The sequence below is a fragment of the Neoarius graeffei genome, chromosome 17 (assembly GCF_027579695.1).
Source record: "Neoarius graeffei isolate fNeoGra1 chromosome 17, fNeoGra1.pri, whole genome shotgun sequence".
Lineage (NCBI taxonomy): Eukaryota > Metazoa > Chordata > Actinopteri > Siluriformes > Ariidae > Neoarius > Neoarius graeffei.
The window spans coordinates 70,520,920-70,548,168 of record NC_083585.1 but is presented as its reverse complement, the minus strand read 5'-3'; the positions used below and the strand labels follow the sequence as shown (position 1 = coordinate 70,548,168).

Here is a 27,249-nt window from a genome sequence, read left to right as displayed (position 1 = left end):
CAGGTTGACTAGCGATGCTGCTGCTCTGTAGAGTTTTCAGATTCACCGAGACACAATTAAAACTTGTTTTTTTAGCGTTAGCTTTTAAGCCACTGGCAGATATAAGTTGTTATGGTAACCACAGTCATGGCTCTGAAGGTGTTGATTAATTCTCTCTAACAGACTGTAATCCAGGTTTATATTAATGCACTCATTCTGATATGGTATGGTTTCTATAGTAACCAGAGTGTCATTCACAGGGCGTGTCCAGCAGACACTCTACTGATAATAAACAGATATAAAAAAGCAAAAACACTGATGTGGTGAAGTTTTCTGTCAGGAGAAATGTGTGTGTGTGTGTGTGTGTGCGTGTGTGTGTGTGTGTGTGTGTGTGTGTGTGTGTGTGTGTGTGTAAAACAGCAGGAGTGAGTTTTGATCCCACAGCACCATGTGTGTTAAACTGAATACTGACTGAATAAAATCTCCAGCCAACTCATCATCATCTTCTTCATCCTCATCCCCCTCATCGTCATCCTGATCATCATCATCTTCATCCTCATCGTAATCATTATCATCCTACTCCTCATCATCATCCTCATCTTCATCCTCTTCATTATCACCTTCATCATCATCCTCATCATCATCACCTTCATCATCATCATCATCATCATCATCATCATCTTCTTCTTCTTCATCATCATCATCACCACCTTCATTATCATCACCTGCATCATCATCATCATCATCATCTTCTTCTTCTTCTTCATCATCATCATCATCATCACCACCTTCATAATCATCACCTTCATCATTATAATCTTCATCATCATTCTCATCCTCATCCTGATTATCATCTTCTTCATCCTCATCATCATCGTAATCATTATCATCCTCCTCATCATGATCATCATCTTCTTCATCCTCATCGTAATCATTCTCATCCTACTCATCATCATCCTCATCTTCATCATTATCATCTTCATCATCATCATCTTCATCATCATCACCACCTTCATTATCATCACCTGCATCATCATCATCATCATCACCTTCATCATCATCCTAATCTTCATCATCCAAATCTTCATCATCATCCTCATCCTGATCATCATCTTCTTCATCCTCATCCTCATCGTAATCATTATCATCCTACTCCTCCTCATCATCCTCATCTTCATCCTCTTCATTATCACCTTCATCCTCCTCCTCATCATCATCACCTTCATCATCATCATCATCATCATCTTCTTCATCATCATCATCATCACCACCTTCATTATCATCACCTGCATCATCATCATCACCTTCATAATCATCACCTTCATCATCATCATAATCTTCATCATCATTCTCATCCTGATTATCATCTTCTTCATCCTCATCATCGTAATCATTATCATCCTCCTCATCATGATCATCATCTTCTTCATCCTCATCCTCATCGTAATCATTCTCATCCTACTCATCATCATCCTCATCTTCATCATTATCACCTTTGTCATCATCATCATCATCATCATCATCATCATCTTCATCATCACCTTCATTATCATCACCTGCATCATCATCATCATCACCTTCATAATCATCCTAATCTTCATCATCCTAATCTTCATCATCATCCTCATCCTGATCATCATCTTCTTCATCCTCATCATTATCATCCTCCTCCTCATCCTGATCATCTTCTTCATCCTCATCGTAATCATTATCATCCTACTCCTCATCATCATCCTCATCTTCATCCTCATCCTCTTCATTATCACCTTCATCATCATCATCATCTTCTTCTTCATCACCACCTTCATTATCATCACCTGCATCATCATCATCATCACCTTCATAATCATCACCACCTTCATCATCATAATCTTCATCATCATCCTCATCCTGATCATCTTCTTCATCCTCATCATCATCAGCCTCATCATCATCTTCGTCCTCCTCCTCCTCATCATCCTCATCTTTATCCTCATCATCTTCATCATCATCATCCTTATAATCCTCATAATCATCATCTTCATCATCACCTTCATCATCATCATCATCTTCCTCATAATCATCATCATCACCTTCATCATCATCCTCATAATCATCCTCATCTTCCTCCTCCTCATCATCATCATAATCCTCCCCCTCCTCTTCGCAGGTTGTATTCAGCACCAGTGAGCAGAGGATAATGGAGAAAATGGTTATTACTCTAAATGACTGAGAGTCGATACTTGGACGTGACCTGAATGACGGAGTGTAACACGAGAGACTCGGCTTTTTCCTCATGGTGTAATTTACCAAGGAGAAGAAGTGCATGATGGGATGTTTTAAATGACAGCAGCTAAGCTGGAGAAGGTCAGAGCAATTTCACCCAGAAGGAACAAATATCAGAGTCTTATTGTTGATCTGATTGTGAAGAGGTCAGACAGACTCACGGGTATAAACTGATTTCCTCTGGAAATGGATTCTCACTTCAGGCGGGACGATAAATCACAGAGACGATACATCACGAGAAAAAATACGAAGTGGGTTCCACCTTCCTTTATTCTCTTAAACACAGAAGTACAGATTCTTTTCCTTGCTCATGTCCGAGTACAAGGTTTTTTTAAAGCTGTACGGACTTTCAATTTTTTCAAGTGTAGGTCATAAAAATAATTTTCCCGACACCCAATTATTTTTGTTTAGTGACTGAAAGCTACTGAATTCAAATCACAGACTTCTAATTTTATCAGTTTTTTAAAAATAGAACAATTCATGAATGTAGAACCATGTGGCCTAAATTCCCCATGATTTTTTCTTGCTTCACCATGACCCAATTCAAGATACTACATCATGCATCACGTGGTGGGCTTTCTCTGTTCGCACAAGGCATTGTGGGATGCAAATTTGAAACAGGAGAGAAAAATGGAGGACGTGAGTGTGCGAATGAAACGTGAAAGAGCGACTACAGTAACGGGAAGAGAGAAGAAAAGACGTTATGTTATATATGAAGGAAAGGAAACGCAGGACCAAACTAATAAATATTGGCGCTCAGCGAGCACCTCGGTGTGATCAGCTGTTCGTTTAGCGACAGAATGATGGAACTGTCAGTGCACGCTCAAAGGGAAACCTGTAGATGGCAGTAATGCAACACTGTGGATGCCAGCTGCCGTAAAACCCAAAAGAAGAAGGTAAACCTGCGCATGCGCACACGGACTTCCTCTGTCTGCTTGACTGCGCAAAGTGAGCGATTTCATGCACATTATTTGCCTTAATCCCCTCAAATTAAATAACTTCCCAGCCACAGAATGGCCTGATATTTTGTGAGATATTACAGAAATAAACAGATATCACAATCACCACATTTCAGACGCAACTAAATTTCACCGATTTTATGAAATTGAAAGACCGTCTAGCTTTAATCAGGCAGGACAAAATTCCAAACTATTTTGATTTTTTTAAATTTTAGATCTCATGTTTTGTTTAATTTGTTCTTGGAATAAATATTTGTGAATACTGTAATGTGTGACTGAACCCTATGATCCTGTTCACAGCAGGTCGTTTTGGATCTTGTTCGAATCCTGAGTCGATTTTAATCCAGTGTATTTACTCCTGCAGTCCGATTCATCTCTGGTTCCGTGTCTCAAACCCAATTGGTGCATCACGTGTAGACATCAGAGCCAGTGCTAATCTGATCCCAACAAATAAATGGTGGATCAGATATCAGAGGAAACATATTGGATATGAGATCCTGTGGATTTGGAAATGAAATATATTTTTGTACCTGGAAGTATTTTTACATCTAAAGAGACCCGACTGTTTTTTCTTCTGCTTGGATTGATTTTATTACATTTATACTTTATACTTTATTCACAATGTAAGTGATTTTCTGTGAATAAGATTTAACTGCTTCAGTTTAAAAAAAAACATTTTAAAATTCATAACTTTTAAAGAAAATCAGCTGCAACTCAAAGTTTCAGTCTTGCCACTGGAAAAGTGTGGCAGCGGGGGCGTGGTCAAGCGTCAGTCTGTGAATGGAGGGCAGAGTCAGGGAAGGTAAGTGGTGGAATCACTGCACCTGACGGGGATTAACCTGTGTTTGTGTGTCTTCCCTAGTGACCGCGCCCTATAAGAGGAGAGGGAGAGCAGAGGAAGGGAGCTCTTCCCCAACCTGGATGCTTGTGTAGTTTAAAGCTGAAAAGCTACAATAAAAAATTCTTTGAGAACTCAGTTCTGGCCTGCCGTGCTTCTGTGCTCCACCCACCTAGAACACTTGCTACAGTGGTGCCGAAACCTGGGAACGGAGCGCAGAAGAGAACAGCCCCATGGAGTCCTCCCCCTTCAAGAACCTGATCCATGCCCTTGCCACGGCCCAACAGAGCCAGCACCAGGCACTGGTCACCCTCCGGAAGGAACAGGAGCAAAGGTTCGAGGCCCTGGTGCTGGCGCAGCAGGAAGATCGCCAGGCGTTCCGGCACCTACTTGCGTCGGCGGGGTCCACCACCTCGGGCCCTTCCCACCTCATGAAGATGGGCCCGCACGACGACCCCAAGGCCTTCCTCACTCTCTTTGAGCAGGCAGCAGAGGCGTGGGGTTGGCCGGTGGAACAGCGCGCGGCGTGCCTCCTCCCCCTGCTCATGGGCAAGGCGCAGCTGGCCGCACTACAGCTCCCTGCCGACAGCTGGCTGGTCTATGCGGACCTCCGTAGGGCCGTCCTCCAGCGCGTGGGTCGCACCCCGGAGCAGCAGAGGCAGCGCTTTTGTGCGCTGCGCCTGGAGGAGGTCGGCCGGCTGTTCGCGTTTGGCCAGCAACTCTGGGATGCCTGCCGCCGGTGGCTGAGGGCTGACAACCGTGACGCCAAGGGAATCATCGATCTGGTGGCGCTGGAGCAGTTCGTCACTCGACTTCTGGAGAGAACTGCGGAGTGGATCCAGTGCCATCGCCCGGCGTCGCTGGATCAGACCATTGAGCTGGCGGAGGACCATATGGCGGCTGTTCCAACGGCAGGACAGCGTGTCTCCCTTTCTCCCCTCTCCTCTCTCTCTCCCTCTCCTTCTGTTCCTCACCCTCGCCCCATTCCCCCACTGCGGGGTGGGGGGGGTGGGGGGGCCGGTTCCACCCCAGCCGGCCCGCCGCACCTGCGGGGTCCTACCATTTCCTACTTCCGTGTCTTCCCCCCCTCAGGTGAGTGATATCCGGAACAGTGGTGCAGAGAGAGAGCCTGGACCGGTATGCTGGCACTGCAGGGAGCTGGGGCACCTCCAGCATCAGTGCTCGGCGATGGAGGTGGGCATGGTGGTCTGGATCCCCGACGCGCCAGGGACCGCCCTCGATCAGGCCGGAGCGTATTGCATACCGGTGAGTATCCAAGGGGATATGTATCAGGCTTTGGTGGACTCCGGCTGTAATCAGACCTCAATCCACCAAAGCTTGGTGCAAGACGAGGCATTGGGAAGAGCACGGTTGGTGAAGGTGTTGTGTGTGCACGGGGATGTTCACAACTACCCTTTAGTGTCGGTCAACATGTCAACTGTTTCGAGGGGAAAAATTTAGTGTAAAGGCAGCGGTTAATCCTTGCCTTACCCACTCAATAATTCTGGGGACTGATTGGCCAGGATTTCAGGATTTAATGACGCACATAGTGAAGAGTGGGTCCTGCCATAGTTCAGCGGAGGGAGGTCCCGGAGTGGCATTGGCGGGAGGAGCTGTCACAGAGCCGTCTACCTCATCTCCGCGTCAGAGTGAGGAGCAGCAGGCTCCTCCTCCCTCTCTCGGGGAATCCCTCACGGATTTCCCGTTAGAGCAATCGCAAGATGAGTCTCTGCGGCATGCGTTTGACCAAGTGAAAGTAATTGATGGTCAAAGGCTCCAGCCAAATGCCACCCCAGCCTTCCCCATTTTTCCATTATTAAGGATAGATTATACTGAGTGACGCAGGACACTCAGACTAAGGAACAAATAACCCAACTTTTAATCCCAAAGAGCCCCCAGGAATTGGTATTCCAGGCAGCTCACTTTAATTCCATGGCTGGACACTTAGGGCAGGATAAGACACTAGCCCGAATAATGGCCCGGTTCTATTGGCCAGGGATTTGCGGCGATGTCCATAGGTGGTGTATGGCGTGCCGCGAATGCCAGTTAGTAAATCCAGCGGCCATTCCAAAAGCGCCTTTGCGCCCTCTACCATTAATCGAGACCCCGTTTGAAAGAATTGGGATGGATCTCATCGGGCAATTAGATCGGTCAACACGAGGATATCACTTTATTTTAGTTCAGGTAGACTATGCAACGCGATATCCGGAAGCAGTGCCTCTTCGCAATATCTTAGCACGCAGTACTGCTGAAGCGCTCTTCCGCGTTATCTCCCGGGTCGGAATCCCCAAAGAGATTCTGACTGATCAAGACACTATGTTTATGTCATGTATACTGTGCGAACTGTATGGGTTACTGGGAATTAAGCCGATCCGCACCAGTGTTTATCACCCACAAACGGATGGCTTAGTCGAACGGTTTAATCGCACCCTCAAAAACATAATTAAAAAATTCGTAAGCAAGGACGCACGCCACTGGGATAAATGGCTTGAACCCCTGTTATTCGCAGTGCGAGAGGTCCCACAAGCCTCCACGGGGTTCTCCCCGTTCGAATTACTATACGGGCGTAAGCTGCGTGGCATTTTGGATGTGCTACGGGAAAATTGGGAGGAGGAACCTTCAACCAGTAAAAACTAAATTCAATACGTTATTGATCAGCGCGCCAAACTCCACACACTCACGCACCTAACCTTGGAGAATTTGCGGCAGGCCCAAGAACGTCAAGTCCGTCTGTACGACAGGGGCACGCGCCTTAGGGAATTCACACCGGGAGACAAAGTACTCGTGTTATTGCCCACGTCGAGCTCTAAATTAATTGCCAGGTGGCAAGGACCCTTTGAGGTCACACGGCGAGTCAGGGATGTCGACTATGAGGTGAGGCAAACGGACAAGGGTGGGGCGTTACAGATATACCACCTCAATCTGTTAAAACGTTGGAGCGAGGAGGTCCCCATGGTGCTGGTGTTGGTGGTTCCAGAGAAGGTGGAGCTGGGGCCGGAGGTTCAAAAGAGAAAATCGGCATCGCCCACCACTCCGGTCCCCTGTGGAGCCCACCTCTCCCCGACCCAGCTCGTGGAGGTTGCCCAGTTGCAAACAGAAGTTTCTGACATGTTTTCGCCCCTGTCCGGCCGCACCCACCTCATAGAACACCACATTGAGACGCCCCCGGGGGTAGTAGTTTGTAGCCGCCCTTACAGACTGCCCGAACACAAGAAAAAGGTGGTTCGGGAAGAACTCAAGGCCATGCTCGAAATGGGCATCATCGAGGAGTCCCACAGTGACTGGAGCAGCCCGGTGGTCTTGGTTCCCAAGGCAGACGGGTCGGTCCGGTTCTGTGTGGACTATAGGAAAGTCAACGCGGTGTCTAAATTTGACGCGTACCCAATGCCTTGTATTGACGAGTTGCTCGATCGACTAGGCACGGCTCATTTTTATTCGACACTGGATTTGATAAAGGGTTATTGGCAGATCCCCTTGACTCCACGATCCCGAGAGAAAACGGCCTTTTCCACACTGTTTGGCTTACACCAGTTCGTCACATTTCCTTTTGGGCTGTTTGGGGCACCCGCTACGTTCCAGTGGCTTATGGATAGAGTCCTCCGCCCCCACGCCACCTATGCAGCCACATACCTGGACGACATTATTATTTATAGTAATGACTGGCCGTGGCACCTAAACCACCTGAGGGCCATCCTAGGGTTGCTGAGGTGAGCAGGTCTCACAGCCAACCCGAAGAAGTGTGAGATTCGGCAGGTGGAAGTACGGTATCTGGGCTTCCACTTGGGCAATGGGCAGGTGCGTCCCCAAATCAATAAGACAGCAGCAATTGCGTCCTGCCCGAGGCCCAAGACCAAAAAGGGGGTGAGACAGTTCCTGGGGCTGGCTGGCTACTATCATAGGTTTATACCTAATTATTCGGATGTCACCAGCCCGCTGACTGATCTCACTAAAAAGGGGGCACCAGATCTGGTCCAGTGGACAGAGCAATGCCAGAGGGCTTTCTGTAAGGTAAAGGCTGCACTGTGTGGGGGGCCACTGTTACACTCCCCTGACTCTTCTCTCCCCTTTGTTTTACAGATGGATGCATCGGACAGAGGGCTGGGGGCTGTTCTGTCCTAGGAGGTGGAGGGGGAGGACCGTCCAGTGCTGTACATCAGCCGCAAGCTGTCAGTGCGCGAGGGCAGGTACAGCACCATAGAGAAGGAATGCCTCACCATCAAGTGGGCGGTCCTCGCCCTCCGCTACTACCGGCTGGGGTGCCCTTTCACCCTCTGGTCGGACCACGCGCCCCTGCAGTGGCTCCACCGCATGAAGGATGCCAACGCGCAGATCACCCGTTGGTATCTGGCACTCCAGCCGTTTAAGTTTGAGGTGGTCCACAGGCCGGGGGCGCAGATGGTTGTGGCGGCCTTCCTCTCCCGTCAAGGGGGGGGGGGGGAGTCAGCTGCAGGCCGGACAGCTCCCTGGCCTGAGTCGGGCGGTGGGGGTATGTAGCAGCGGGAGCGTGGTCAAGTGTCGGTCTGTGAATGGAGGGCAGAGTCAGGGAAGGTAAGTGGCAGAATCACTGCACCTGACGGGGATTAACCTCTGTTTGTGTGTCTTCCCTAGTGACCGCGCCCTATAAGAGGAGAGGGAGAGCAGAGGAAGGGAGCTCTTCTCCAGCCTGGATGCTTGTGTAGTTTAAAGCTGAAAAGCTACAATAAAAGAGTCTTTGAGAACTCAGTTCAGGCCTGCCGTGCTTCTGTGCTCCACCCACCTAGAACACTTGCTACAAAAAGGTAAAGTGGCAGCATGTCGTCTCTCGTAAATATGCAAATGAAAATTAGAGTTAAATTTAAACTACCAGCTTCCTGCTGCTTTTCTTCATTTTTCAGTGGTGTTTTACACACACACACACACACACACACACACACACACACACACACACACACACACAGCCGTATCAATGTCAATGTGAAAATTGTGTTTCTTTTTCTCCTTAAAAATGCTGGCTCATGGATCATGGGTTATGATGCCATATATACAGTGGGAGGAGTTTAAATTGTCAGGTATGTCTTAGAGAAACGATTAGTGAGTTACATATATCATACTTTCCAACCCCCAGAGAATGAAAAGCGGTAGGTCAGGTTGTGTGACGCAGGACATTTTGGGGAAAAAACGGTGTAAAACAATGCATACTCCTGTGTTCTGAGTGCCATATTTGAAGAAAATTGATTGAGAAATCAGACCAACGTACTTCACAGAATGCTTCTCACCTGACCTCGATACCTTGATGCTGGATGTTCCGATGAGCAAGTCACATTGAACTTGTTGCAAGAGCAAATATTTTTTTTTCCTTCAGAGTTTTCATTGTTCACCAGAGCATGTTTGGTTTTTACACATACTGGTGTGATTTGTTGTAATATATGAGCTCAATGCTGATTGGCTAGAACCATAATGTAGGAGCCAAATTTAGTTTAAACTTGCTTTGGTTTAGAGACTCACATTTTTACTTTAAATTTACTGGCACTTAGCTTGGAACATTTATTTTGACAGAGTCTTAGGTAACCTGCTCAGGTAAAGATGGTGTCTTCCATGTGCTCAGTCTAATTTCAGTTAGACAATGGAAGATGCTGGTGACCAAGAGGTTTTTACGGTCTCCAAGCTACGCTTGAACAATTAAATTTAACTCTTAGATTACGTTGATTTTGTGCATTAGAGCTTACTCCTTTGGAATAACTCTTCTGTGGATCTCTACAGACAGTTGTATTTTACACCACTGTGTGCCACCTGCCTACCTGCCTGCAATCTACCCCTCTCCATTCCTACCTGCCTGCCTGCTATCTACCCCTCTCCATCCCTGTCTGTCTGTCTGTCTGTCTAGTTCCATCCTCATTGTTGGACACAGCATGCACCACCACTCTCCACCGTCTCCTCTCTCTGGCGACGGTCGTACATTCCCCCACTGGTTTCCCTGTCCAGTCTCTGATGTTGTCCGTCCAGCGGCGTCTTTGTTGTCCCCTCAACCGCTTCCTGTCGATTCTGCCCTCGAGGATGTGGTTGCAGAGGTTCTGTGCCCTGATGATGTGGTTGAAGTACTGTAGCTTCCGCCTTTTGATGGTTGCCACGAACTGCCGCTCCATGCCCATCTCTTCCAGGACTGACTTGATGGTTCTGTGGTCGATCCAGCTGATCCTCAGTGCTATCTATAGCAGTCCATCTCGAATGCCATCAGTCTCACGGTCCACGTCTTGCAGCCGTACAACGCCACAGTTCATACCAGCGTCCTCAGGCATTTCAGCTTGGTGTTCTTCTGGATAGCACGGTCCCTCCACAGAGTGGTGAGCGACTGGATGGTGGATCTTGCTGCTCCAAGCCGAGCCCTGATCTCATGGCTGCAATCTGCTGTCTGCTCAATGATGGAACCCAGGCACTTGAACTTCTCCACCTGGTCCAATGTGACACCTCGGCAGTGAATGTTAAGTTGTTCTGGCTCCCTGGTGGCTGCTATCATCTTTGTTTTTTTGGTGTTGATCTCCAGCTGGTACTCCCTGGAGACTCTGTTGACCTCATCTAGCAGAGCCTGTAATCGTGCTGGTGATGTCGTGATCAGCACGTTGTTGTCGGCGAAGCGTAGGTTGTTCAGCTCCTGGCTGCTGATGGTGATTCCAACCCAGTTGAGTTCATCTGCCAACTGCCGCATCACCTCCTTGGAGTAAAAGTTGAAGCATATGGGCGACATATGTCGTACTCCCTTCCCGATGGTGAACCACACCGTGAAGTTGTCTTCCACTCTGACCGCCACCTGCTGCCTGCTGTACAGGTTCCTCAGTAGTTTAATTACTGTGTCGCTGACTCGCATCTTCCTCAGCATGTCCCACAGTTTTGAGTGACACACTGAGTCGAACGCCTTTTTGTAATCGATGAAGGCCATGTACAGCTGGGTGTTGAATTCCCTTGCCTTCTCCATAATGATCCTGATATTGAAGATCTGGTCCCTCGTGCCAACCTTCTTCCAGAAGCCCATTTGCACCTCTGCAAACTGCTCCTGGGCGGTCTTCTGGGTCCTCTGGAGCAGGACTCGCAGGAGGATCTTGCTGGCATGACTGATCAGGGCGATGGTGCAGTGGTCTGCACAGTCCGTGGCCCCCGTGGTCTTCAGAATCAGGATGAACACTGATCTAAGCCAGTCTGTCAGCCACTCACCCATCTCCATAATCTTGTTGCACAGCTTGCAGAGCGCCTTGGTCATCTCCGGGTTATCGGTCTTGAGTAGCTATGCTGGAAGGTCGTCAATACCCATGGCTTTGTTATTGGGTAGTCTCCTGAAGGCCTCCTGTACTTCTGATTCCAAGATGACAGGACCTTGTTCTTGTTCTTGTATGATGCATTTCATGAGACATTAGCCTAGGACTGACTAACCCCCACACACAGCCTTCCTACTCTACCTGGATGCAGTTTAAAGTCTTGCCCTGCTGTCTACCCCTGTCCATCCCTGCCTGCCTGATGGATTGCTATCTACCCCTCTCTATCCCTGCCTACCTGCCTGCTATCTACCCCCTCCATCCCTGCCTGCCTGCTGTCTACCCCTCTCAATCCCTGCCTGCCTGTTTGCCTGCTAGCTACCCCTCTCCATCCCTGCCTGCCTGCCTGTTATCTATCCCTCTCCATCCCTGCCTGCCTGTCTGCTATCTACTCCTTTCCATCCCTGCCTGCCTGCTTGCTATCTACCCCTCTCCATCCCTGCTTGTCTGCCTGCCTGCTATCTACCCCTCTCCATCCCTGCTTGCCTGTCTGCCTGCTATCTACTCCTCTTCATCCCTGCCTGGCTGCCTGCTTGTTAGCTACCCCTCTCCATCCCTGCCTACCTGCCTGCTATCTACCCCTCTCCATCCCTGCCTGCCTACTATCTACCCCTCTCCATCCCGGCCCGCCTGCTATCTACCCCTCTCCATAATTACTTGCCTGTCTGCCTGCTATCTACCCCTCTCCATCCCTGCCTGCCAGCCTGCTATCTACCCTCTCCATCCCTGCCTGCCTGCTGTCTACCCCTCTCCATCCCTGCCTGCCTGATTGCTATCTACCCCTCTCCATCCCTACCTACCTGCCTGCTATCTACCCTCTCCATCCCTGCCTGCCAGCCTGCTATCTACCCCTCTCCATCCCTGCCTGCCTGCTGTCTACCCCTCTCCATCCCTGCCTGCCTGTCTGCTATCTACTCCTCTCCATCCCTGCCTGCCTTGTATCTCCCCATCTCCATCCCTGCCTGCCTGCTATCTACCCATCTCTGTCCCTGCGTGCCTGCCTGGTATCTACCCCTCTCCATCCATGCCTACCTGCCTGCTATCTACCCCTCTCCATCCCTGCCTGCCTGTTATCTACCCCTCTCCATCACTGCCAACCTGCCTGCTATCTACTCCTCTCCATCCCTGCCTGCCTGCTATCTACCCCTCTCCATTCCTGCCTGCTGTCTACCCCTCTCCATCCCTGCCTACCTGCTGTCTACCCCTCTCCATCCCTACCTGCCTGCTATCTACTCCTCTCCATTCCTGCCTGCTGTCTACCCCTCTCCATCCCTGCCTGCCTGCTGTCTACCCCTCTCCATCCCTACCTGTCTGCTGTCTACCCCTCTCCATCCCTGCCTGCCTGCTATCTACCCCCTCCATCCCTTCCTGCCTGTTATCTACCCCTTTCCATCCTTGCCTGCTGTTTACCGCTCTCCATCCCTGCCTACCTGCCTGCTATCTACCCCTCTCCATCCCTACCTGCCTGCCTGCTATCTACCCCTCTCCATCCCTGCCTGTCTGCCTGCTATCTACCCCTCTCCATCCCTGCTTGCCTGCCTGCTTGCTATCCCTCTCCATCCCTGCTTGCCTGCTATCTACCCCTCTCCATCCTTGCCTGCCTGTTGTCTACCCCCTCCATCCCTACCTGCTTGCTATCTACCCCTCTCCATCCCTGCCTGCCTGCTTGCTATCCCTCTCCATCCCTGCTTGCCTGCTATCTACCCCTCTCCATCCTTGCCTGCCTGTTGTCTACCCCCTCCATCCCTACCTGCGTGCTATCTACCCCTCTCCATCCCTGCCTGCCTGCTATCTACCCCTCTCCATCCCTGCTTGCCTGCCTGCTTGCTATCCCTCTCCATCCCTGCTTGCCTGCTATCTACCCCTCTCCATCCCTGCCTGCCTGTTGTCTACTCCCTCCATCCCTACCTGTTTGCTATCTACCCCTCTCCATCCCTGCCTGCCTGTCTGCCTGCTATCTACCCCTCTCCATCCCTGCCTGCCATCTACCCCTTTCCATCCCTGCCTGCTTGCTATCTACCCCTCTCCATCCCTGCCTGCCTGTCTGCCTGCTATCTACCCCTCTCCATCCCTGCCTGCCTGTTATCTACCCCTCTCCATCACTGCCAATCTGCCTGCTATCTATCTCTCTCCATCCCTGCCTGCTGTCTACTCCCTCCATCCCTGCCTGTTTGCTATCTACCCCCTCCATCCCTGCCTGCCTTTCTGCCTGCTATCTACCTCTCTCCATCCCTGCCTGCTGTTTACCCCTCTCCATCCCTGCCTGCTGTTTACCCCTCTCCATCCCTGCCTGCCTGCTATCTACCCCTCTCCATCCCTGCCTGCCTGCTGTCTACCCCTCTCCATCCATACCTGCCTGCTATCTACCCCTCTCTGTCCCTGCCTGTCTTCTATCTACCACTCTCCATCCCTGCCTGCCTGCTATCTACCCCTCTCCATCCCTGCCTGTCTTCTATCTACCACTCTCCATCCCTGCCTGCCTGCTGTCTACCCCTCTCCATCCCTGCCTGCCTTCTATCTACCCCTCTCCATCCCTGCCTGCCTGCTATTTACCCCTTTCTATCCCTGCCTGCCTGTTATCTACCCCTCTCCATCCCTGCCTTCCTGTCTGCCTGCTATCTACCCCTCTCCATCCCTGCCTGCCTGTCTGCTATCTACCCCTCTCCATCCCTGCCTTCCTGTCTGCCTGCTATCTACCCCTCTCCATCCCTGCCTGCCTGTCTGCTATCTACCCCTCTCCATCCCTGCCTGCTTTCTATCTACTCCTCTCCATCCCTGACTGCCTAACCTGTCTGCTATCTACCCCCTCCATCCCTGCCTGCCTGCTATCTACCCCTCTCCATCCCTGCCTGCCTGTCTGCCTGCTATCTACCCCTCTCCATCCTTGCCTGCTATCTACCCCTCTCCATCCCTGCCTGCCTGCTATCTACCCCTCTCCATCCCTACCTGCCTGCCTGTTATCTACCTCTGTCCATCTTTGCCTGCTATCTACCCCTCTCCATCCCTGCCTGACTGCCTGCTATCTACCCCCTCCATCCCTGCCTGCTATCTACCCCTCTCCATCCCTACCTGCCTGCCTGCTATCTACCTCTCTCCATCCTTGCCTGCTATCTACCCCCTCCATCCCTGCCTTCCTGCCTGCTATCTACCCCTCTCCATCCCTGTCTGTCTAGTTCCATCCTTATTGTTGGACACAGCATGCACCACCGCTCTCCACCATCATATCTCTCTGGCGACGGTCGTACATTCCCCCACTGGTTTCCCCGTCTAGTCCCCGATGTTGTCTGTCCAGTGGCATCTTTGTTGTCCCCTCAACCGCTTCCCGTCGATTCTGCCCTCGAGGATGTGGTTGCAGAGGTTCTGTGCCCTGACGACGTGGCTGAAGTACTGAAGCTTCTGCCTTTTGATGGTTGCCATGAACTGCCGCTCCATGCCCATCTCTTCCAGGACTGACTCTTTGGTTCTGTGGTCAATCCAGCTGATCCTCAGTGCCCATCTGTAGCAGTCCATCTTGAATGCCATCAGTCTCTTAATGTCCGCAGCTCTCACGGTCCCCATCTTGCAGCCATACAATGCCACAGTTCATACCAGCATCCTCAGGCATTTCAGCTTGGTGTTCTTCTGGATAGCACGGTCCCTCCACAGAGTGGTGAGTGACTGGATGGTGGATCTTGCTGCTCCAAGCCGAGCCCTGATCTCATGGCTGCAATCTGCTGTCTGCTCAATGATGGAACCCAGGTACTTGAACTTCTCCACCTGGTCCAATGTGACACCTCGGCAGTGAATGTTAAGTTGTTCTGGCTCCCTGGTGGCTGCTATCATCTTTGATGTTTTGGTGTTGATCTCCAGCTGGTACTCCCTGGAGACTCTGTCGACCTCATCTAGCAGAGCCTGTAATCGTGCTGGTGATGTCGCGATCAGCACGTTGTTGTCGGCGAAGCATAGGTTGTTCAGCTCCTGGCTGCTGATGGTGATTCCAACCCAGTTGAGTTCATCTGCCGACTGCCGCATCACCTCCTTGGAGTAAAAGTTGAAGCATATGGGCGACATATGTCATACTCCCTTCCCGATGGTGAACCACTCCGTGAAGTTGTTTTCCACTCTGACCGCCACCTGCTGCCTGCTGTACAGGTTCCTCAGTAGTTTAATTACTGTGTCGCTGACTCGCATCTTCCTCAGCATGTCCCACAGTTTGGAGTGACACACTGAGTCGAACGCCTTTTTGTAATCGATGAAGGCCATGTACAGCTGGGTGCTGAATTCCCTTGCCTTCTCCATAATGATCCTGATATTGAAGATCTGGTCCTTCGTGCCGACCTTCTTCCGGAAGCCCATTTGCACCTCTGCAAACTGCTCCTGGGCGGTCTTCTGGGTCCTCTGGAGCAGGACTCGCAGGAGGATTTTGCTGGCATGACTGATCAGGGCGATGATGCGGTGGTCTGCACACTCCGTGGCCCACGTGGTCTTCAGAATTGGGATGAACACTGATCTAAGCCAGTCTGTCGGCCACTCACCCATCTCCATAATCTTATTGCACAGCTTGCAGAGCGCCTTTGTCATCTCCGGGTTATCGGTCTTGAGTAGCTCTGCTGGAAGGTCATCAATACCCATGGCTTTGCTATTGGGTAGTCTCTTGATGGCCTCCTGTACTTCTGATTCCAAGATGACAGGACCTTGTTCTTGTATGTCGTCTGTGTTGAGGTTATCATTGTTGTGATAGAGACTCTCACCATAGTCCTTCCATCTCCTCAGGATGTTCTGGAGATTTATCAGGACATGGCCCTCCAGGTCTTTGATGTTCCTCTTTCGTGGCCGGAAGCCCTTCCTCAAGGTCTTGATGAGGTCATAGGCCTTCCTCATGCTGTGGTGCTCAAGCCCTACCTCCACTACAGCACACTGCTCCTCTAGCCACCTCTCCTTGTCCCTTCTGACCTTCCTCTGGACCCCTCTGTCTGCCTTTCTGTAACTCTACTCCCCTTCTTCAGTGGCCTGCCCATCCTTGAGCTTCCTCCTCCTCTCTATCAGTTGCAAAGTCTCCTCGGAGATCCACTGCTGGTTGGCCGTCCTTGGTTTTCTACCGAGAACCTCCTCTGCCGTGGTCTTGATCACCTCCTTCAGAACCACAAACATCTCCTCTGGGGGTCGCTCCTCTTCTAGCAGCCGCAGTGCCTCGAACCTGTTATTAACCTCTACTCTCCATCCCTACCTGCCCTCTTTCTGCCATCATTGAACACAGGTATGCGTAACAGCCACAGTGTTTGAGATAAGTGCGTGACAACTAAATACAACACCGATTCCAAAAAAGTTGGGACAAAGTACAAATTGTAAATAAAAACGGAATGCAATAATTTACAAATCTCAAAAACTGATATTGTATTCATAATAGAACATAGACAACATATCAAATGTCGAAAGTGAGACATTTTGAAATTTCATGCCAAATATTGGCTCATTTGAAATTTCATGACAGCAACACATCTCAAAAAAGTTGGGACAGGGGCAATAAGAGGCTGGAAAAGTTAAAGGTACAAAAAAGGAACAGCTGGAGGACCAAATTGCAACTCATTAGGTCAATTGGCAATAGGTCATTAACATGACTGGGTATAAAAAGAGTGGCAGCGACTCTCAGAAGTAAAGATGAGAAGAGGATCACCAATCCCCCTAATTCTGCGCCGACAAATAGTGGAGCAATATCAGAAAGGAGTTCGACAGTGTAAAATTGCAAAGAGTTTGAACATATCATCATCTACAGTGCATAATATCATCAAAAGATTCAGAGAATCTGGAAGAATCTCTGTGCGTAAGGGTCAAGGCCGGAAAACCATACTGGGTGCCCGTGATCTTCGGGCCCTTAGACGGCACTGCGTCACATACAGGCATGCTTCTGTATTGGAAATCACAAAATGGGCTCAGGAATATTTCCAGAGAACATTATCTGTGAACACAATTCACCGTGCCATCCGCCGTTGCCAGCTAAAACTCTATAGTTCAAAGAAGAAGCCGTATCTAAACATGATCCAGAAGCGCAGACGTCTTCTCTGGGCCAAGGCTCATTTAAAATGGACTGTGGCAAAGTGGAAAACTGTTCTGTGGTCAGACGAATCAAAATGTGAAGTTCTTTATGGAAATCAGGGACACTGTGTCATTCGGACTAAAGAGGAGAAGGACGACCCGAGTTGTTATCAGCGCTCAGTTCAGAAGCCTGCATCTCTGATGGTATGGGGTTGCATTAGTGCGTGTGGCATGGGCAGCTTACACATCTGGAAAGACACCATCAATGCTGAAAGGTATATCCAGGTTCTAGAGCAACATATGCTCCCGTCCAGACGACGTCTCTTTCAGGGAAGACCTTGCATTTTCCAACATGACAATGCCAAACCACATACTGCATCAATTACAGCATCATGGCTGCGTAGAAGAAGGGTCCGGGTACTGAACTGGCCAGCCTGCAGTCCAGATCTTTCACCCATAGAAAACATTTGGCGCATCATAAAACGGAAGATACGACAAAAAAGACCTAAGACAGTTGAGCAACTAGAATCCTACATTAGACAAGAATGGGTTAACATTCCTCTCCCTAAACTTGAGCAACTTGTCTCCTCAGTCCCCAGACGTTTACAGACTGTTGTAAAGAGAAAAGGGGATGTCTCACAGTGGGAAACATGGCCTTGTCCCAACTTTTTTGAGATGTGTTGTTGTCATGAAATTTAAAATCACCTAATTTTTCTCTTTAAATGATACATTTTCTCAGTTTAAACATTTGATATGTCATCTATGTTCCATTCTGAATAAAATATGGAATTTTGAAACTTCCACATCATTGTATTCCCTTTTTATTTACAATTTGTACTTTGTCCCAACTTTTTTGGAATCGGGGTTGTAGTATCTAAAGTTTTTGGACTTTGTTTGACCAATACAAAGAACCATTGGAATAGCAAGATAGAGTGATATAATTTAAATTCATCATCATTATCATTATTGCGTCATTCCATTGGCTCTCAGCTTCACTTAATACGACTATTTGATGCTGCAGGCTTGTCTCCCCTGTGCTGAAAACAGCCAAAAGTGAGATTAGAGAGTGAATCATACAGTGTTCACTGATTATTTTGTAATGCCGTAGTTTTTAGAATTAAAATCAGTAGGCAGTGTTCACCTGTCAGAATCAGGAGACTACCGCGTGAATCGGTAGAGTAATGTAAACCTTCACATGGTTTGAAGGATGATCGGAGTGAAGTGTTTTCCTGACGTCGTGAACGTGACTCGATATTGACACTGTGTTTAATAATACCGAAGTTTGGAACTCGTGTTGTTTGTGTTCACAGCTGATGCTCAGACGAACTGCAGTGTAATTTTAGTGAATCTCCAGCAGGTCTGAGGGAAATGTTGATGTTTCTGATGGTTTGGTTTCACTTCCGTTCTCATGGTCTGAATCACAGACTCAGTAGTTACGTACTCGCTAGTTCAGTCATTAGCCTCGGAAGTGAGCTAACTTTTACTTGGCATCCAGTTGCCTAGCAACAGTGTCCTTGTGATTAATGTACAGCAGATGTCACCATCCAGTGTTTCACATTCAGGTTTGTTCGTCCCACTGATTGTTGATTAAAAAAAAAAGAATCATTGATGTGGTGAAGTTTTCTTGAAGTACGGAGAAATGTGTTGATGTATCATGTATGGAAGGAGTCTCCAGTGTTAGCACTTTCTAACAGTCATAGGTGAAGCTGTTGTGTTATTAAAGGAGAACTGAAGTCATTTTTAAACTTGCTTTATTTCTTAATTAACGTGTTATTCAATTACGTTTTGGGTTTTAGTAACCTTATATCGTGCCTCGTATTGGCAACTAATTGTTATTAAATATGATACTTATCGGCCTGTTTGGTTTTTAGCCGTGTTGAATTTAGTTCGTTTGGTCCACGGCAGGCGTCGCTTATCCACGCGATCTTCACGAGACTTGTGTGAGACTTGGAAACATGAAGTGTCAGCCATGTGTCAGCGCCGCCATTTTGAAAACTGTTTTCCAAACGAAATATTGCACAAAAACGAGTTTAAATGACGATTACTGCCGACTTTTTCCAAACTTTCCTGATTGCTATCAAAACAAATAAAACTTCCAGCTTGATTACATCAGCATTCAAGGGAGGCTGCGCGTGTCTTTTGACAACGTTGGCAGATGTCGGTCACTTTGATTTGCGCTGTACGTTTTACTTCCGTCCTACGATGTCTCGCACAGGTCTCAGCGAATCTCGTTTACGGCCGTTGCTTTGACATATGGACTGATATATTACAGAGCATATTTCAAACACTCAGAACTTGCTATAGCAGCGACAAAATAGCAATCAAACATGCATTCCGATATTTAATAAAATGAGATAAATATAATTTTGATAATAAAAAATTTGCCTTCAGTTCTCCTTTAACTTGGAGAGAGAATAAAGAGAGGCTGGTGAGGGAATGACTGTTCATAGCTGCCATAATGTCAGTGAGAACAGGAACTCGCTCGTCTTATGGACGTTCCGTGATATGAAATGTAAGTATGAGATAAAAAGTGTAAGTGAGCATATCTTCATCTTGGGAAACTTAAAACTGACTTTTATTATGGAAAACCATGAGCTCTGTAATAACATCCAAAAGAACATGAATAGTGGCATAAAATCCAGTCGAATCAGCTGCATAAACGCATGTTATAAAAAGTGTGATGTGTTGTTCTTGAATGAAAAATAACTATAACTGCTGGTAAACTGCTGTGGTGTAAGAGGAACATGCTGTTACAGGAAAATAATCAGCGAAGTTTTGTTTAACATAATGTCCTTCTGTAGTTCAGCCTCTAAATGATTCCTTCTGTTTTACCAAATAGCTTTTTACAGTCTGTTCAGTGAAAACCTGTTTACTGAGACTAATAAAATTCCCGAGGACTTTTCAAGGTAAGATAATAATTCAGTGAATAAAACTTTCCACGGGAGATTTAACAAAAAATAAGCTGTAAAAGGTGTGAACTCTTCTTGGGTCACAAGCAGAAAGCGCCTGCATCCATCTCTGGGTCGGTCTCTGTTTCTCACTCGAGCGTTTAATGACACACTTCTTGCATCAGATTGTGACCTTGAGACACGTTTTGTGTTGCTTCAGTGAAACCGCAACCTGAATTTTAAAAGACTGGAGCGTGATGGAAAGATACTGGAGTTAAAGGAACATCTGAGCTTGTAATTACGCAAAATAAAGGAGAATTTCACCTAAAGATACCAGTTTATAACCATCTAATAATTCAAACTGTTTTGTTTTATGGAAAGTTGTCTTTAAGGCCGTGAGATGCTCTCAGATTTGTGTCCTCCATCCTGACTCGTCGGTTCTCTGTCACTGTCTGGAAAAGCATTAAAAAATCTTCCATGTGTAGCGTCCGGTGACTTTACGGATGTTTTACTGACCGGCTTCGTGACGTTCATCTCGACTCGTCTCAGGATTCAGACTAAACACACACTCACTCTGCTGTCACGTGGACAATAATAAAAACAAAAAAAACATCTTATTCTCATTCATCACACACACAACACACGATTACACAAGGATTTGAACTCTTGATGGTTTTTCAACAGTTTTTCAATAAAGTTAAAGCAGTGGCAGTGTTTTTATTCTGTAGATTTTCTCTTTAATACGAATCACCAAATCAGTTCAAAGCGATTAACCAGGAGATGTTGAAATGGCGGGGTTAGGAACCGTCATCATTAATACAAGATGTTCTAGATGAAAAAATTAAGCAGCCTTTAGCTTAAAACCCATGTTCAAGTTGTAACATCAGTCCGTTGGGCCGTTTCCCTGGGCGTGGCCATACTGGATTAGCCAGGTACATGCCCTGTGTCCGAAATCACTCCCTACTCACTATATAGGGCACTGTATAACGAGGACGCCATTTTGTAGTGCTGTCCGAAACCTTAGTGAGGATTATTTACACCCTATATAGTGCACTCAGAGTATCCCACAATGCATCACGAAAAGTAGTGAACAACGATGGTCACTGACCAAAGCAGTATATCCCATCATGCACTGCGGTCGTGCTGAAAGAAATCAAATTAAAAGTCTCAGATGTGATGTAATAAAAGTCAGCGGCGAAGAAGAAAGGATTCAGTCTTGATTTAAAAGAACTGAAAGCTGCAGGTGCTGTGTATTGATTAATGTGTGAAATGCGCTCAGTATAATATGGATTTATCACAGAAACACACGCGTGTATTTATTATTTTGAAACCCACCAGCCGACTGATCTGGCACGTTTTAACTGTGCGACAGTAATGACGTAAACACCAGCGCGACGGACTAGTGTCCGAAAGAGTTTTTACATTTTACCAATGAGCTCACGATATAGTAACTCCCTATACAGGGAGTAGGCAGTAGTGAATGAGTGAGTGATTTCAGACACAGGGATGGATGTATTAGGAGATGAAAACGAGGGCAGCGCTGTGTGACGTAAGATTCCACACCACAGCATGCCGTGTCGCACATCAAACGGGTGGAAGATAAGCAGGTAAATATTTTTTTAAATAAACAGGCAATAAACTCGCCACTACTTTATTTTGATTCCTTTTCTAATCCCGCATCGCCATCATTTTTGTGGAGAAATGCAAACAAATTGAGTGAGAAGTCACGCCAGACCATAATATTATACTATAGTCGAGTGGTCACAACAGAAGGACTCTGAGGCATGCTCTGGACAGCGCGGGCTCCGAACTGACTCACACGTGCCGCGAATGACATGGACCTGCATGGGATCAAGGCCCAATCAGCGCGCCTAAATGAGGACTCAGAATGCAGCCTTACTTTGTGAAGTATTGCGTTGTTGTGACACATTACCGAGCTGTGTTTCCTGACTGATTTCCTGGTTTCTGATTCCTGTTCCTCGTTTTTGACCTTGCTTCTGTCTATGATATTCTGTTTGTGCCTCACTCGACCTTTTGCCTGTTTTACCGTTCATGATATCCGCCTGCTGATTTGGACCGATTGCCTGTTTGCACTTTTCTTTAGAATAAAGATCTTCTGCACTTACATCCGTCTCCAACCAGCCCTGAGAGAACACTTCACCCCGCTGACACTAGTACAGCGTGCACTCGTACAACTCCGCTGTTTTCGCGGAAAATGACATCACGCACGATGGAGTTACGGCGGCTTCCCTGACAGAAACCAGTCCCATCTGTTTTCATCACTTTAGTGGTTATATCATGAAGAACAAATTCAACATACAGCTTTTTTATAAAGGACAGACAGAAAGACTGACTTTAGCTCAGTTTGTTCATTTGTGAGATATTTCCTTTACGGAGAATCATTTCTACTGAAACTGAACACAGAAAGCGTGCTGTGATCTCACTCAGAGCTGATCTCTGGTCAGCTTAAAGTTACAGCTTTACTTTTACACAGCGCTGACACTGGAGACTCCTTCCATAACAGGTCATGTAAACACAGTTCTCCTTACTTTAAGTTATGTAGTGCCCTTTTTAAAATTAGCCTTTAATGTTTATTTTAGGTCACAAAGGAAAAAAGACAATCTTTGTGCCTCCATAGTTGATCAATATAATGTTTGTGAAAGAATTGCTCTTAAAATGTAAATGTGTTCTACTGTGTTTTGGATTCCTGCCATTCAGAAAGGTGGCGCTACAGCCATGAGATTATGGATGTTTTTGGTTGTTTTTTTTTTGGGGGGGGGGGGGGGGGAGTAAAAATGATGGCGGAATGTGAATAAGTAAAAATTGAGTGGGCTACTAGGAAACTAAGTGTTTACTGATATATAGCCTGGGCAAGTTGATTTTCCCCGACGAGATGTGTGATGTATGCCCCAACAAGACTTTTATCCACGCGTGAGCTGTTGTCGTGGGGAAGTTCGTTCGCTAAAAAGACTCTACAGGCCAGATTCAGCGGCGTGACTTGGACGTGGGCCTCTCTCAGCCGGGTCGCGGGTCTTGCGGCTGGATCTTCGCTTCGAGGCCTTGTGGACTGTAGTTCAAGGAAGCGGATAACCGGATTCCAGACCTCTACAACTGCACGCTTACAACGGGACTCCTGGATAGTCATGAGTGAAATATTTCACAGGGCTTTTTGCCATTTTGATTCAGCGAATTGATCTATGAGCTCCAACGAATGCGCGCCAACGTTCTGAATGTGCACCAACGTCGCTATTGACCAGTGAGACATTCGTGGGAGTAGTTTTACAAACTGGTCATGATTAAAGACTGTGGGTGGGTATAATTTAGGTACCAGTTAAAAGGTTAAAAGAGTAGTTACTTAATAAATTCAATCTTGTTATTCCTAATTTTTATTTTGAGATTGTGTGTTTGTTTGATAAGGACATTGGTGGTGTCAGTCATAAAGATAATGAATATGGTAATTTAATGTAGGCCTATACTGGCGTAAGTGGTTAAAAGGTATAAATTCGATGTGCTGCTCCCCCTGGTGTTTTCCTAACCCTTAGAAAATAACAAACGAGCCTGAACATAGGTGGGAGGGCTACAGTTAATTTAATCAAACAACAACAAAACAATTATTATTATTATTGGAGCGTTCTGTGTACACACCCCTGTGAATGAGCTGTTACTATAGAAACAATAACACATCAGAAGAAGTGCTGAGTAAAGGAAGATTAGTGCAATAACAGAACAGAGTTCCTAAAGTACGCGTTGCTGCAGGTGAAATTAAAGGATAAAACTCCAGCGTGAACTGAAACGCTGAGCATGAGGAGGAACGCGGCCGGTGGCACAACAACGGAATGAAGTCAAAGCCCAATTTCATTTTTCTGTGGCTGCCCTTCAAGGCCCTGTGTTTAATCCCATCCTCCTCCCGCTGACTGTGTGATTGATTTCAGTGGACGAGTTTGAGTTTGTTATTGATTTCAGTATGATGAGGCTCCGCCTCTCAATTCACACAATGTTCCTGTCTTTCTTAATTTTCTATTAAAGTTAATTCAAATTGTGGTTTTGACACCCCCCCCCCCCCCCCCCCCCCCCGTCTGTCTCTCTGTGTGTGTCTCTCTCTGTATCTGTCTGTCTCTCTCTCTCTCTATCTGTCTCTCTCTTTAGGCAGTGTGGCCTAAAATTAAAAGTAGAATTACGATGTCCTCTTTACACCAAAGGTAGTCAATCAGTTTCTACGTTTAAAGGAAAATTCTGGGATTTGTTTATCCTGGGCCCCATTTTTCTATCTCTTTGGGTCCAAATATTTACTCGGGATAAAAACGATTGGAATTGGACCAGTATTGAGTTCAAATGCTATAACCAGCAACCGCAAAACGTCGATACGCTGTAATCCTACAGGGGGATCATCCACATCAGGCAGTACTCTGGAAATAAACTACATCCTGAATTCTGCGTGACTTTTCCTTTTGTAACCATCAGCAAACAGCCCCATGTGAGAACCGACTCCAGACACCGAAGGTGGCGCTGCGTCAGAGAGCAGACCGGTACAACACCGAGTGTAGAAACAGTCATTTTGTCATGATCCGCCCTGGACGTCCACTCCGGAGATTTACTATCTCCCAGTTCAGAGCAATCCGGATCCGGGACGGGACTTCCATCTTGCCGGCATTCACTTCCTGTTCTGCTGTGCTGTGTATAAATAGGCCGTTCTCAGAAGGGGACTTTGCCAGAACGTCTTGTCTGTTTCTCATGGCGTCTCTGTGCCATTTTTTGCTTCCTGGATTTTGCTCTCTGTTTTGCCTAGTCTTAGCCACAGTTCTTTGCACTCACATTTTCAGTTTTTCATGTTTTTTTGCACTACGTTTTTGTCTCCAGTTTTGTCAGAACTATTTTTCATGTTTTTTCATATTAGCTCTTTGTCTGCCTCGTTGTTGTCTGGATTATTTTTGCTATTTTTGTTCGTTGACTCTTTCTGGACTTTAATTAAATCATTTTTCATTCATTGGATTTTCTGGTTTGTGTTCTGCTATTGGATCCGAACTCACCACATCTCGCCACCCTTAACACATTTTCTACAGTGTCTTTAGTTACACACACACACACACACACACACACAGAGGTGTATATTTGTAGGGATCCTTTCCATGTTGTCAGATGTTTATAATAACATCGAGTCTGTCAGTGGCCAGAATAAGCGCTTTAGTTTGACGGCCTCCAAACTCACAGCCGAGTCAAGAATTCCTGTTAATGTGTCAAAGCAAAGCCGTGTGTGTGTTTTCTAGTTTTCTCCCTGAGAGACTGCAGTTCACACTGGCACAGAATCTTATTCATAATGAGACTTTAAATAAAAAAAACCCAACCCTCTAATCTCTGTGGGGCAAAATAAGAAATCCATTCTGATGTCATTTTAATTCCTCTGATTTTGATATTTTGAAGAGATTTTGGGAATCTTGTGCTGTGACAGAGAGCACATCACTACAGCTGAGTGTGCGCTCTGACTGCCCTATCAGTGAGCCCGGCTCTCTGGCGTTGTGGTCAGGGTGCAGGTTTGGCGCTCTGTAGACCTGAATTCGAGGTTGGGTGGGGGGACTGTTCTGTCCCTTCACTACAGATGGTGTCAGAAGTGGGATGACTTGCTGTGAGGCCATCGAAGGTCTGCCCTGTGTGCGAGCTGTGTGTGCGAGCCGTGTGTGCGAGCCGTGTGTGAGCTGTGTGTGAGCTGTGTGCGAGCCGTGTGTGAGCTGTGTGTGCGAGCTGTGTGTGCGAGCCGTGTGTGAGCTGTGTGTGAGCTGTGTGCGAGCCGTGTGTGAGCTGTGTGTGCGAGCTGTGTGTGCGAGCCGTGTGCGAGCCGTGTGCGAGCTGTGTGCGCGAGCCGTGTGTGCGAGCCGTGTGTGAGCTGTGTGCGCGAGCCGTGTGTGCGAGCCGTGTGCGAGCTGTGTGTGCGAGCCGTGTGTGCGAGCCGTGTGTGAGCTGTGTGTGCGAGCCGTGTGTGCGAGCCGTGTGTGCGAGCTGTGTGTGCGAGCTGTGTGTGCGAGCTGTGTGTGCGAGCCGTGTGCGAGCCGTGTGCGAGCTGTGTGTGCGAGCTGTGTGTGCGAGCCGTGTGTGAGCTGTGTGTGAGCTGTGTGCGAGCCGTGTGTGAGCTGTGTGTGCGAGCTGTGTGTGCGAGCCGTGTGCGAGCTGTGTGCGCGAGCCGTGTGTGCGAGCCGTGTGTGAGCTGTGTGTGCGAGCCGTGTGTGCGAGCCGTGTGTGAGCCGTGTGTGCGAGCTGTGTGTGCGAGCTGTGTGTGCGAGCTGTGTGTGCGAGCCGTGTGCGAGCCGTGTGCGAGCTGTGTGTGCGAGCTGTGTGTGCGCTGTGTGCGAGCTGTGTGTGCGAGCCGTGTGTGCGAGCCGTGTGTGAGCTGTGTGTGCGAGCCGTGTGTGCGAGCTGTGTGCGCGAGCCGTGTGTGCGAGCCGTGTGTGAGCTGTGTGTGCGAGCCGTGTGTGCGAGCCGTGTGTGAGCTGTGTGTGCGAGCCGTGTGTGCGAGCTGTGTGTGCGAGCTGTGTGTGCGAGCCGTGTGCGAGCCGTGTGCGAGCTGTGTGTGCGAGCTGTGTGTGCGAGCCGTGTGCGAGCCGTGTGCGAGCTGTGTGCGCGAGCCGTGTGTGCGAGCCGTGTGTGAGCTGTGTGTGCGAGCCGTGTGTGCGAGCTGTGTGTGCGAGCTGTGTGTGCGAGCTGTGTGTGCGAGCCGTGTGCGAGCTGTGTGTGCGAGCTGTGTGTGCGCTGTGTGCGAGCTGTGTGTGCGAGCCGTGTGCGAGCCGTGTGCAAGCCGTGTGTGCGCTGTGTGTGCGCTGTGTGTGCGCTGTGTGCGAGCTGTGTGTGCGAGCCGTGTGCGAGCCGTGTGTGCGCTGTGTGTGCGAGCTGTGTGTGCGAGCTGTGTGTGCGAGCTGTGTGTGCGAGCCGTGTGCGAGCCGTGTGCGAGCCGTGTGTGCGAGCCGTGTGTGCGCTGCGAGCGAGCTGTGTGTGCGAGTGAGCTGTGTGTGCGAGCGAGCTGTGTGTGCGAGCCGTGT

The 27,249-nt window shown here is 48.2% G+C and overlaps 2 protein-coding genes across 2 annotated transcripts in view; both read right to left on the bottom strand.

The window, feature by feature from the left end:
- Nucleotides 1-27,249, bottom strand: part of efna2a (ephrin-A2a) — a 179,415-nt gene that overhangs the window by 3,348 nt on the left and 148,818 nt on the right. The window lies entirely within an intron of this gene.
- Nucleotides 1-27,249, bottom strand: part of rps8a (ribosomal protein S8a) — a 403,017-nt gene that overhangs the window by 239,161 nt on the left and 136,607 nt on the right. The window lies entirely within an intron of this gene.